At 34.6% G+C, this 13,459-nt stretch overlaps 1 pseudogene; it reads right to left on the bottom strand.

Moving 5' to 3' along the window:
- Positions 1–4,624: 4,624 nt before the first annotated feature.
- Positions 4,625–4,715, bottom strand: LOC117011997 (uncharacterized; annotated as a pseudogene).
- Between the last annotated feature and the right edge of the window lie 8,744 nt (positions 4,716–13,459).

Here is a 13,459-nt window from a genome sequence, read left to right as displayed (position 1 = left end):
TTTAATTATTGAACTCTAGTTTGTAGGTTGGCTTTTTTCAGTGGATTGATGGCATGGGTTAGCAATTCAGAAAGTATTTTAGATTTATTCTGTTCTTAAGAAAATAGATAAAAATATTAAGGTTAGTAGGAACCATATTTATTACTGTTGGAGAAGATATCAGCAAATAATGGAAAGCTGGGTGATATAATTAATGCTGTGTTAAGGAAAAGCTCAAGAAGATTAAAAACATGTTAAAAGAAAACAGAATCTAGATTGAAGAGGCTTGTATTGGTCAAATGTAGAGCAATGTGATCATCAAAAAATATATATATATAATGATAATACAATATAATCCGTTGAATAAAGACAGAATTTCATGAGTTCATACTAATATAAATACATGAATGAATGAATGGATTGACATGGGAGAGAAGAAAACTTTTTCTTACAATGGAATACCAACTAATACATACAGAAAGAATTGATTAAGTTAGACAATCTTCAAGATTGCTAAAATTAGTAGATGAAAGTTTGATTAGAAAGATCGTTCAGTATTCTCAAAGCATCTTCACAAAATCATTTACTTATGAGAAGGGGGGGAAATCATCACTTTATTACGGAGAAATCAGGTGGACCCAACCTTAATAAAAATCTTTAAAAGTGACATCACAAACATGATGTGCCTCTGCACATGATTCATGAAAAAGGAAACAGCTTTATTTCTGTGGTATCCTGCCTAAAATGCATTGCCTAAATCTATTCATGAGGAAATCACAGCTACACCCATATTGAGGCATATTCTATAAAATAGTTGACCCTTTACAATTATCAAGTTTTAAGAAATAAAAAGATAAATTGAGATTAAAGAAGACTAAGATTTCACCTTCAATCTACAACGATTTCTTGTACCAAGGAAAAACAGTTATAGAGAACATCATGGAGGACATTTTTAAAATAATGAACGTAGACTACATGTTAGAGGATATTGTGATTGACGTTAAATTTTCTGATTTTGATCATTGTACTTTGTTAATATGAGAATGTCTTTTTCTTAAAATCTAAGTGAAAATACTTAAAGGATCATGATATCGCAACTTTACTCTCAAATTGTTTTGAAAATAAATGTGTGTGTACACATGCACACTCAAACACATACACAAATATGCAGAAAGAAAGCAAATGATAAAACAAATGAGGCAAAAGTAAAACAACTGGTCATTCTGGAAAAAAAAAAAAAAGTATAGTCAAGTTCCCTGTATTATTTTTGAATGTTTTCTCTAAAAACAAAATGTTACACACAGTAAGGCCTTATCCTAAGGCTATTGATATTTTATTAGGTTGAAGTACACACATTAAAACTCACAGATAATTGGTCATTCTGAAAACCAAATGTCAGAAAATTAAATAGGTTTGTTTTCTCTTTTTAAGAGGACCAGATAGCTTTCATGAATATGATTGACAAGTCTTGGGAACGAATATCTTTTCCTCCAGAGGACAATTGCACTAGCTCTGTACCACCTCTGTTAATCTGCCTCAACCTTGGCCCTAGTTGCCACTGAAAACGAAAAGGTAGTTTTGCCTTTGGGGCCTATTCCATCCTTAGATCCTCTGCATAGGCTGACAACCAGGAGGGCAAGTGAATGTGTTTTGTGATCTGTACAGATGTCAATTGGGAACAGAGTTGAAACTCTGATATGTTTCACATGCCTCCCAGAAACAGGCCTGGGAATGTAATGATTCTACGATACTATTCATCTAATATGAGATTGAACCTGAGTATGAATGCTTGGAGGAAAATTAGAATGTTTTAACTGTTTTGGTTTTGGTTTAAGTCAACACACATTCATTGAGTATGTGCTTTCTCCCTAGCTCTATGCCAAGTACAATGGAGAATAAATAAAGAATATGTTGTACATGATTTTAAGTGCTTATATGCAGTTTGGGAAGATCAAAAAGCATGTGACTAAAACAATAATTAATAAACTATAGATATATTTGTTCAAATGTATATCCAAGGTTTCTATTTCTAAATGGCCAGCTAAACCATAAATTTTAACTTCTTCCCTCTTATATCCCCATTTAAATTATCAAAAAAACAACATTGAAATAAACAGGAACACTGTATGAGAACTATAAAACAGAGATAAACATCATCCACATATACTAAAGCCAAGAAATAACAATTGCTATTACTTATTTAGCAATCTCTATGCATTAGACAGTATGTTGCATGTTTTACATACATATTCTATTCAATCCTTTAAGAATTATTATCAAATTTACCTGAGAATTATGAGACATTGAATAATTCACCCAAAGTCATGCAACATATAGAGTTTGCTTAAGTCCCCATGTAATAATTCAGCATCATGGAAAGGATGGGAAGATTATAATTCATATATTTGTATATGCACAGGAACTATATGACAAACATCTACATATAAATGAGTAAAAAAAGCTCTTTCACTAAATCGACAATAAAATTCTAAGAAATTGGAAAAAAAATGTCATAGATTGATTGACAGTGTTTTTTTTTTCTTAGAAGATACATAAAATAATGATGTGTCTCATGATTAATGGTAACCCAGGTTTAATGAAATTCAAGAAGTCGTAAGAGTTTAATAACCACGAGGGAAATGGGGGTGGAGGAATTAGTCAAGGTATGACCCCCACAAATGTCTAAGATCCAAATGATTTTATAGGTCTACACTTTTGAATTATGAATACTTTAAAAATAATAAATAATTATCACACGATTCTAACTTTTCCAGAGCTTAGAAAAAGTAGAAAACAGTACCAGTTTAAAAAAAAAAAAAGAAAGTCAAGCAATACTTAGATAGTGAATGATTTGAACAAAGTGATAACAAATTTTGCTAAGATAGAAGTTAAAAAAGAAGCCTGCAGGATACATGCAAGAATCATAAATAAAATATTGGCAAATAAACTAATCACTGTGGATAATAGACTTTCATTCCAAATAGCAAAAGGGAACTCTCTTCATATAATTTATCATTTTAATCTGCCTAAGAAGAAAAAAATATAGTATCTTCTCAAGAGATTCCAAAAGGCATTTGATAAAATTCGCATATATTCCCCCCCACAAAATCCAAGAGGAATATGTTTATTCAAACCATTATATTTTTATATTTAATGAAGAAATATTATAGTCTCTACCATTGAAAATAAGAACAAGAAAATATTTGCCTAAAACACTTTTATATAACATTTTAAAGGTAAACTCAAAACAATTACATGAAAGAACACACATATAAATAGTGAAGAGTTGATGCAAAATATTATTTCAATCTATATCACATTATACCTGAAAATCTCAAGAAAACAAAAATCTCGTATGAACAAAGATATCAGTTGTTTCTTCATGAGGTAAATGCAACATCTCTGTATAATAACAATTTGTTAGACAATTCAATGAAAAATGTACCAAATCACAACTAAAACAGCAAATATGACCTCTTGTTGAGTTTTGCCTTGTTTCATTTATAAGTTTTTACACACTTTTCACAAGGAAGGGAAAGCTCAAAATGTAAAGCAATTTTCTTCCCATTTTTCTCTCTTATTTTTTCCAACCCTTTCCACCTGGTAACACTATGTTTTTCTATTGTATGCTAATAACAGCAACATTGACCTACCTTTTGTAATGTCCTGGGTTACAGGAACAGTGATTTTATTTTGAAAATGATATTGTTTAAGAGAAGTGGCACATAGCTTATTGGAATAGTTACAGTTGGTTCTGGCTTCCAAATGTTGTGGGTGTTTATAATCAGTTAATTCATTGAAATATTAGAATTATAGGACACATCAGGGAATCATCTTTAGAGTTATACTGTTATATGTATTTGGGTGAGGCCACATAGTTTCAATATTAAGGACTTTGGTAGGCAGAATGACCCCCTCATGATTTGATACCCTAATCACTAGAACCTGAGAATAAGTTCAGTTATATGGGAAAGGGACTTTGCAGATGCGATTAAGGGTGGATCTAAAGCAATCACGTGAATCCATGAAAGAAAAGAACTGTCTCCAGCTGTAGGTAAGAGAGATATGGCACAAGTAGAGGTGACAAAGATTCAAAGTATGAAAAGAATTCTACCCACCATTGGTGGCTTTGAGGGTAGAGGTCATGAGCCAGGTAAAGTGGGGTTAGGAAAAGGGAGCAGGCAGCCTCTAGAAGTTGAGAATGATCACTGACTGACAGCTATGAGTGAGAGAGGGACCTCAGTCCTACCACCACATGAAAATGAATTCTGACAACAACTGGAAGGAGCCTGAAAGTGGATTCTTCCCCAGAGACTCCAATAAGTGGTATAGGCCAGCCAACACCTTGATTTCAGCCTCATGAGTTTCTAAGCACAGTACCCAGCTGAGTGTCCCTGTCCTCTGACTTACATAACTGTGAGATAATAAATTTGCATTGTTTTAAGCCATTGAGCGTGTGGTAATTTGTTATAACAGCAGTCAAAATCTAATTCAAGGGCAAATCAGTAACTAGATACAATTTATTTCTATATGAAATCAACATGAGTGGTGTGCAAGAGAAAGGACAATAATAAGAGTAGAGAAAAATAAAATTATATAAAATCTATTATTGAAAAGAAACACAGAAAAATAATATTACTAATATATATGTTTATATATATAAACATATATATATATAATTTGTATGTAAAGCATTAAAACTACACTTGATCTTAGCCAAAAGGCCGAGAAGCGATAAAAGCATTAAAACTAATAAAACAGTTTATTGAACTCCAATGCACAAATCACATTAAAAATCAAGAATCTTTAGCTATCTAACAAAACAGTTTTGAGATATATGCTATATAAAGCAAAAACCTGAACTTCTAGGAGAAATTTAAAAAGATCTATCAAGAAAACAAAGATATTCACAGTTAATGTAGATATGAGGTAAGTAGAGATATTATACAAATTTAAACAAGCAGATAGAATATATACATTGTTTTCAACAAATGTAGAACTTACATAAAGATGGACTGAGTTAGGCCATAAAAGGAATCTCAGCAAATGCCAAAGATTTAATATTGTCATGTTTTGTTCAGTACAACAGAACTAGAATATTTTTTCAAATCAAATATTGGGAAATAAAAAGTAAACAGTGAAAGTAACATTACTTTGGAACAAAGTCAAAATAAGCATTAAGTACCTGTTTTATTCAAAGAGATATTCAAAGAGACAGTTATAGTTTAAGTACATTCATTAAAAAAAAAGAATATGTGCAAAGAAAAATTGAAAACATATACATTTATTAATCAAAACAAACAAAAAAATAAAACCAAAGAAAACAGAAAAGGGAAAAATCAATAAAGATAAAAACAAATTGTTGAAATAAAGAATAGAAACAAATCCCCAAATACCAATTGGTAAATCAAAAAAATCCCTTCCCTCAAATAACAAACATCCAATTAATTAAAAAAAAACAGAAAAAAAACAACTTAGTTCTTTTTAAGCATTAATAAAATAAAAATGGACTATGTAGAGCAACATAGCTTGGTGTAATTTGAAGTGGGAAATAAAATATATGGCAGTTTATCATTTCATTGCAGTGTTGTCTATCTGGAAGTGCTTATTAAAATCACTTTGGATGCTTTTCTGAAATACAAAGGATCAAATTTCTTTCCTGAGACTCTGAATCGCAGATAAGTGTATGGAGGCAGATATGCATATAATGGAGACCTTCCCAAGTGACTGTGATGCTCACTACCCTATATCATAAGGACCAGGAATAGGAATACCAGCAATCATACCAAAATTCTAAAACATTTCAGGGGATCCTGTGAGCAACATTGAAAACAAAACAAAACATTCCAATTATGAATCTGAGTTGCTTGTCTCACCAGTTCCAGTTTGGCAAATAAAAACAATAATTTAGCCAATTCTTGCTTAAACCTTCATCAGGCTTTATCTGATATCTCTCTTGATCTCTTTCTTTGAGAGGAACAGAATGCATCCTAATAAACCATAGGTGTAACTAGTCAATTCACTAGAGGTGAGAGAAAGGATGTGATATGGAAGCATATTATAGGTTCACCAACAATGCTAGAGAGCCATCACCAAGACAGAGAAGCATCCTGTTATACATTTAGTCATTTATTCACATTTCACTCTGATCCTATGACGTATCAGGTGTTAAGTTAGAAGTGGATGTACATCTGCAAATATTATAGTCCTGTTTCTTACTATTAAAGATCTTCGTCAACAGAAGAGTAAGCAAAGAATATATTATTTCAGATTTTGATGAATGCTTTGAGATGAAAAAAATAGGCTATAGAAAAAGATGATTAAATGGGAATACCTATAGATAGTATGCTCCTGGTTTCATAATGATACAAGAGATGGAGATGGAAGGAGCTAGACACTAAAAAACTTCTCCATAAGGAAGGTTTTCTTTGTAAAGCTTCCCACTTCCTTGATGACAATGTAACAACAAAATGTTTCACTCAATCTACTTTGAAGATACATACTAACTAGGCCAAGTGGGACTCACTGTGGGGATCCAGGGCAAAACAACCAATCACACAGCCTGCTTCTTTCTAGGCCATTAGTCCTAAGGTGAAAAGAGTCTCCCCAGCAACATCTGCTTTCACTTGAAATGGACTTGTTAGGAAGACCCTTTGAGGTTTTGGGACACCGGGTAGAAAGAAAGCATGATGCTTTGCTTTATATGTTTGAGCTCTGTTAATCTTAAAATTGTTTATTGGCTCTGAGTATCCATGAAAAATTCAGAAAATTGAGATCCTTTTCACAGTTCTTTACAGAGAACTTACTATCAAATCAGTAAACAAAAGATAATTCACAGCAAACAGTATGTTAGATGACAGAGTATAACTCTAGAAGATTTTGGTGGACTTTATATCCATGCAAGGTAACATGGAGAAGGTGGGACATTTTATGTCTTGGAGGAGCAATGGATTAGAGAGTAAAGTTAATGAAGCTAAATGACTTAGTTTTCATAGAGAAAAGATGGTTGTCACCTCAAGAGTGTCTTTATTTTAAAAAAGAAACCAATGAGTAATTGTGGGTAATTTAGTGAAAACTTTCATAGACAGAAGTTCAAAGAGCATGTATTATTAAAAAATATGTCAGTGGTATAATTTTCTTGTATGAAATATGGCCCATTGAATTTTTCTTACTTCTTCTTCTCTTTCTCTCTCTCTCTCTCTCTCTCTTTTTTTTTTTTTTTTTTTGGACCATTGATTTTTTGAGGTTGAAATGAACTCATTTTTTGCCCCCTATGGGGAACATATTTTCCTGGAACAAAAAGAAAAATGATTCCTCTTTACCTACTAATAAAAGTTTCTAGCAGTTTTGCATCTGTCAAGCTTTGTCAGTTTATTCTAAAACTTGAACTATAGAAACTTACCAGTAAATAAACAATTGTTTCTTTAGAAAAAATTATTACTGTTTTCCTACATTTCTACTGTGGTTTACTAATCCTTAAAAAAATTACTCCATTTTTTTGTATGCAGTTATATCATCAAAATGCAAGGTCAGTTCTTTGAAGTGACAATCCCAAAGCACTAGATAAATGGTCAGATGGCAAAGTGCAGATAATAGATGACCTTAGGAGCTAGGGTCTTGAAACTCTCAAGGGAACCATTAGCAATGCTTTATATCATGGCAGTAAGTCATTGCCCTAAAGCTTAGTCTGTAGGTACATGTTGTTTTCCCAATAAAGCAAGGAGAATATGGAGGAACCATTAGCTATGTACTCATACATGTTTACCCATAACCTATACTAAAAAGAATAAATTATTCAAGAGAAGTTTTTTAAATGCTAACTTTCTTCACTCTCCTAATTATACCAAAAGAGATCTGAGGAGAAAGTTTGGCTTGTATCATGACAATAGAGTTGTAGCATCTTATCATAAAATTACTTGCCTTGTGATTGCTGACTTTTTTTGTTGTTGTTGTTGTTTAGCCATGTGTGATACAGTTGCGAAAAAAAGCCATTTTGCTAAGGAAAGGATCTGGCATTATGAGCTCAACAACTAAAATTTTATATGTGTATATTTTCCTCAATTTCTGCCTCTCTCTTTGTCTGTCTCAGTCTCCCTTCCTTTCTCTTTCTCACATACACACATGATTAAAAAAAAAAAAAAAAAGTATGTTAATCTCATTTCCCGGATATGCCAATTCTGTAGGTCACTAATCATGAGTCTTCGGAAAAATTACTTAAATCTTCTAAAATTTGGTTTCTTTAATGTTAAAAGTATATAATATCTGTTGTGATTAAACTAGCATATCATTTGTTTCCCCTCTGTTGGGCTAAAACTAGTGTTTATCAAAACTTGTTATGTATGCCCTGGGGCTTTAAAGACTATATAGGGGTGAGGGATACCTGGGCATGGGAATTTTAAGGGGATAATCAACGTGTCAGGTCCTCAAATTCCAAACTTTTCCCTTCTGAGCTGCTGCAATTAAAGACTCATTCAATTTTGCTTTTCTGACTTTTTCTTTCACAATCACTCCTTTTCTAATTTATAAAAGAAAGGCACATTTTATATCCATTTCACACCAAATAATTGTGATTCTGGATTGTCTGCTTTAGAGGGTATGAGAGTATTTTTCTTATGGAAGGGGGAGTGAGCCAAACATTTAGTGACCAAAATAAGACACTGTGGTAATTAGTATAGCAACTCACCAAGAATTTCTGGAGTCCCACCTTTCAAGCACATAGTAGGACTGCATGTCTTGCCAATGATTTAGGAGTAAAAGTGGCAGATGTCATTTCTGGGCTAAGAATTTAATTGCTGGAAATGTTTTTTCTTCTGCCACTGTGATTAGCAACTTCCAAGATGGTGGCTATTCTGACAGACTGAAGGTTGGAGGCAGTAGACAGTGGACCACAGTCCACAACTGACTTGCATTGAGTACATAGAGGGTGAGAGATATAGACAATTTTGTTTGTTTGTTTGATTCCTTTAATCATTGAAGTGTTGAGGTTGCTAATTACGTCTTGATAGCCTGGTGCTACCTGATTGATACTGTGTTTCTGCATATTACAGGTATAAAACCCAACAGACATAAAAGGAATAGTAGAATTGATGATAAATGGATACCAGTCCTGGGAGGCAGACTCATCCATCTCATTAGGAGATTTAAACCACACTTACTGTTTAAGTACACTAATTATTTATTGAAAATTTTAGTATTTTTTAATATTGTGAACAATATTACGTTACTAATTCTGATAACTCATTTAAAATGTTTTTTACCACTTAGAAACATATAGTCACAAAAAGTTTAAAATTAAATTTTAATTTAAATATTGTTTGGAATTTGTACCGGAATATGACAGGGTGATCAATAATAGGGTTTTCAGCATAAATTACATATGTATGGTTCAAAATATAAAATATATTTTATATATAAAAAATATGTGGTGAATGTAGCATCATCGAAATAGAAAAAAGAAAATACGTAAAAGTTCTAATTCTTGAAGAGTTTTTAGTGTATTTTTAAGTAAGTTGCAGTGGGCGTAGTACAATGATACTTAGGTCCCATTGGAAACATTTGAAAGAGAAATGTATATATTATTTTAAAATGTCAAAATTGACAACAGGTTGAAAACTATATCCATTACAACGATGGCAAAACATTTTAAATGTCAATGCAAAAATGTTGAAGGAGGTATATTTGTATTTTAAATTATTTTAATTGTATGCAAGCCAAATATGTGAAAACCACTGGGTTATAAAAATGCGGCACGAGGCTTAACACATTCAAGAAAGAGTGGTTTTAAAGCAGAAACTTAAAATCTGAGCTGTTTAGACTCATAACAATCCTTAGGTACTGTAGTTCTAGTCCTATATATTGTTATTTATTTACTGATAAAATGTAGGGATGAAGGCAACAAAAACACAGACAAATGACAACTATTTGAGAGCTACTAAACATTGGTGGGAGAGGTGACAAATTGTGATTTGTTTTTTGTCAGCCTTTGGGGTTTGAGGACAGACCACTGTATGAGGGGGTGAGGTAGGGGCCCAGTCACAGAGTCAAAGCTGATGAACACAAAGTTGACAGAGAGTTGGCTCTGTGAATTGAGGGTGGAAAATGCCCCTCTTGCAGCTGTCCTTTGATCTGGCCCTTATAGTATTATAATAAAATAACTATAGGATGTTTTCAAAGTTAAAAGGCTTCCATTTGACCTTCTGCAGCCATATTGATCCCCTCACTTAGAAGACAAAGGCAGAGCAATCATTTTCTAGAACTGCTCTAAACAATTACCACAAATTGGGTGGCTTAAAACAATGGATATTTATTCTTTCACAGCTTTGGAGGCCAGAAATCCAACGTGTTGGCATGGCCATCCTTCTTCTGAAGGCTCGTAGGGGACATTCTGCTCTTCACCTCTTCCAGCTTTTGGTGATTTCAGGCATCCCTTGACTTTGGCTATGTTACTCTCATCTTTGTCTCCATGGTCACATTGCCTTCTGCTCTCGTGTCTTCTCGAGTCTTCTACCTCAAATCTCCTTCTGTCCTTCTCCTATGAGGATACTTATAGGATTTAGAGCCTACACATATAATCCAGGATAACCTCCTCATCTCAACATCTTTAATTCAATTACATTTGCAAAGATCTTTCCCCCGCCCCCCCAAATAGGAAGACACTCTCAGGTTCCAGGGATTAGGGCATGACTATTTGGGAGGCCACCATTCAACCTACTATATAGGCTGCTTTCTGCACCTATGGATAGGTGGCTACATCTGAATGTGAGGTTGGACAATATAATCAGAGAAGTGGGATGGAGCCGCTTCTTAAATGATGGCTATGAAATGGCTTAGAAGAAGCCTCTCGATAACTTTTTTTCCCCTTCTCATCATTCTCTCTATCACAATCATGTAGGCAAGCTGAGGAAGACAGTTTAATGGCAAAGACAGTAGTAGAAGCCGAGAATTTAGGCAGTGGTAGGAGAACTAAAGGAGGCTAAGCTTTGGACCTTCCTGGATATGAACTTTTTGGGGGATACGATTTCCCCAAAATAAGGAAGGGTTGGGGCACTGCTGCTTAAGAAACCTGAGCAAACCTCACCTGGGCTGTTTGGTTTGGCTCTTCTATGGGCATTGTGAGCGAACCTCAAAACATGGCTTTTTTTTTTTTTTTTTTTTTTTTTTACTATTAGTGTGGTAAATCAAAAGGGCAAGAAATTTTTGTTATCAGCAAGGACTGGTCTAGTGACTGGTTTTTAGTTCTAGGTGGGTGGTTCTCAGACTTCAGCATATATCAGATTCGTGTGTAAGCTTGTTAAACCCCGTATTGCTAGACTCCACTCCCAGTCTGTGATCCATCAATTCTAGAGTAGAACAAGGAATCTGCATTTCTAACAAGTTTCCAGGTGATGCTGATGCTGCTGGTCCAGGACCCACTCTTTGAGAACCACTGATTTAGGCTTAGCTTCTGCCAGGAATCGGGTTGGGCAATATTTAGCTGTCCTCACTGGTGACTGGTTTAAGCTTTGTCATATAAACCTCATAAGAATAGAGCTGTGACTTTTCAAAATTTAATGAGTAAATCAATCACCTGAAAATCTTGTTAAACCTAGAATCCTGCCTGGATGCCCTGAGGTTCTGATTTACTAGGTCTGAGGTGGGCCTCTATTGGAGACGGTCATCAAGAGGGCCCGTGACCACTGGTTGACCTGAGAGTTGACCCCAGGCCATTGGAGGTTCCTGTTCTTGGAATGTATAATAGTTTCCACCCACCTTGCCCACAGCTGGTGCTGTTTTAATTGTGCTACCTGAGAGAGCAGTGCATTATTGAGACCATCTGATGATTCACGTGACCAAGTCTAATTGAGGCCTCTATATAACCTCTTAAGAGTCTGGCGGGCGGGTGCAGAGAGCTGTTCGTCTTGCAGTCTCCAAGATGAGCCTCCAATGTAAATCATCTTGTTTATTAGAGGGCCACCTACCAATCTGCAGTGCCGTGCCTCTTTCTGCCATTGCTCTTTAGCCTCCCTGTATGGGGCCAGTTTTGAATTTGACCCAAGAAACTCTTGAGGTTGAAACCAATAGCCTGCGATTCTGTGTTTCTAATAAACTCCCAGATGTAAATGTTATTGGTTCAAAGACCACACTTTCCCTAGCAAGACAATAAAAGGACATTTATTTGCCTGACCTGTTCTCTGCTCAACCCTTCCTGGAACCTGGACCAGAATGACGTCTAAGACTATGATGGTAAGTCCTGATTTGAGGCTATCGTCTCTGGAATGTGATTAAAATGTTCTTTGGCCTCCAGAAGGAGCTCAAAGATCTCTGCTTACCACAAAGGGTTAAAGGGTCGGGGTCCCAAAGGGACTATTTGGCATTTTTTGTGTATGAGACTTAAGTTGGTAAAATGATACCCAGGATTTCTCCTACTGGGAAGCTTCCCAGTTGTTGCTGTAGGTGTTACTGCAAACCAATTTCCCTTCGTCTGTCTTATACACCTTTAGAACACATGTCTTTGATCCAACAGATTTTGTCTGGTAACTACTCTTGTAAGAACCAGTGGGCAGCAATTCTTAGGTGGGACTAAGTGAAAAGAGGAAATCAATCTATGGCAGTGTTTTTGTTTGTTTTCTTGGTTGGCGATCTTGTTGTTCCTTGCTTTGATCAGAGGATTACTTCATCATTGTCCAGCTGAAGAGCTTTCATCTGGGTCTGAGGAAAAAATCCTGTCTAGGAATATATTCCTCTTTGTTTTTTTTTTCTTTCCTTTTCTTTCCTTTTCTTTCCTTTCCTTTTCTTTTCTTTTCTTTTCTTTTCTTTTCTTTTCTTTTCTTTTCTTTTCTTTTCTTTTCTTTTTTTTCCTTCTTGCCTTATTCTGAAGACAATCCTCCTTCCAAAGCTTCATAATTGTGGTGGTTGGTAGGGGGCAAGGGTGCGTGTGGAATGATGACAGTGGTAAAAAAAAAAAAAAAAAAAAAAAAAAAAAAAAATATTGCTATTGGGATCTAGGACTCCATTTCCCTGCCAGTTCACAATCTCTTTTCATCTTGAATACCATTACTATGGATGAGTTATAAGGCAGGTTTGTAAACTAAAAAAATACTATGAACAAAGCAGTAAAAGTTGGGGAGGAGGAAAAAGGAATGGGAAAAGAAAAAAGATAATCTGAGAACCTTTGGTTCCTGGGAACTATCTCAAGTGCACGTGTGTGTGTGTGTGTGTGTGTGTGTGTGAATATAATCCTCAAGATATCTCAAGACACTAGCACTGTTGAGCACTGTTATCACCACTGAATATGTGAGGAAAATGTAGAGGTATTAAATAAATTGCTCAAAATCGCAAAATTAATGTTTTAGGTTGAAATTTGAACCCAGGCTTGTCTTTCACAAAAATAAGATTTTTATGGCTCAACCACTTTCTGAATGTTAGGAAATACCTAGATGTTACTTAGAACTTAATGGTATGCTGCTTAAAACTGTTTCATGAAAAACAAAGGCCATAGAAA

The sequence above is a fragment of the Rhinolophus ferrumequinum genome, chromosome 19, assembly GCF_004115265.2.
Source record: "Rhinolophus ferrumequinum isolate MPI-CBG mRhiFer1 chromosome 19, mRhiFer1_v1.p, whole genome shotgun sequence".
In the NCBI taxonomy this organism is placed as follows: domain Eukaryota; kingdom Metazoa; phylum Chordata; class Mammalia; order Chiroptera; family Rhinolophidae; genus Rhinolophus; species Rhinolophus ferrumequinum.
The sequence above is the reverse complement of the archived record's forward strand: the minus strand, read 5'-3'. Positions and strand labels throughout refer to the sequence as shown.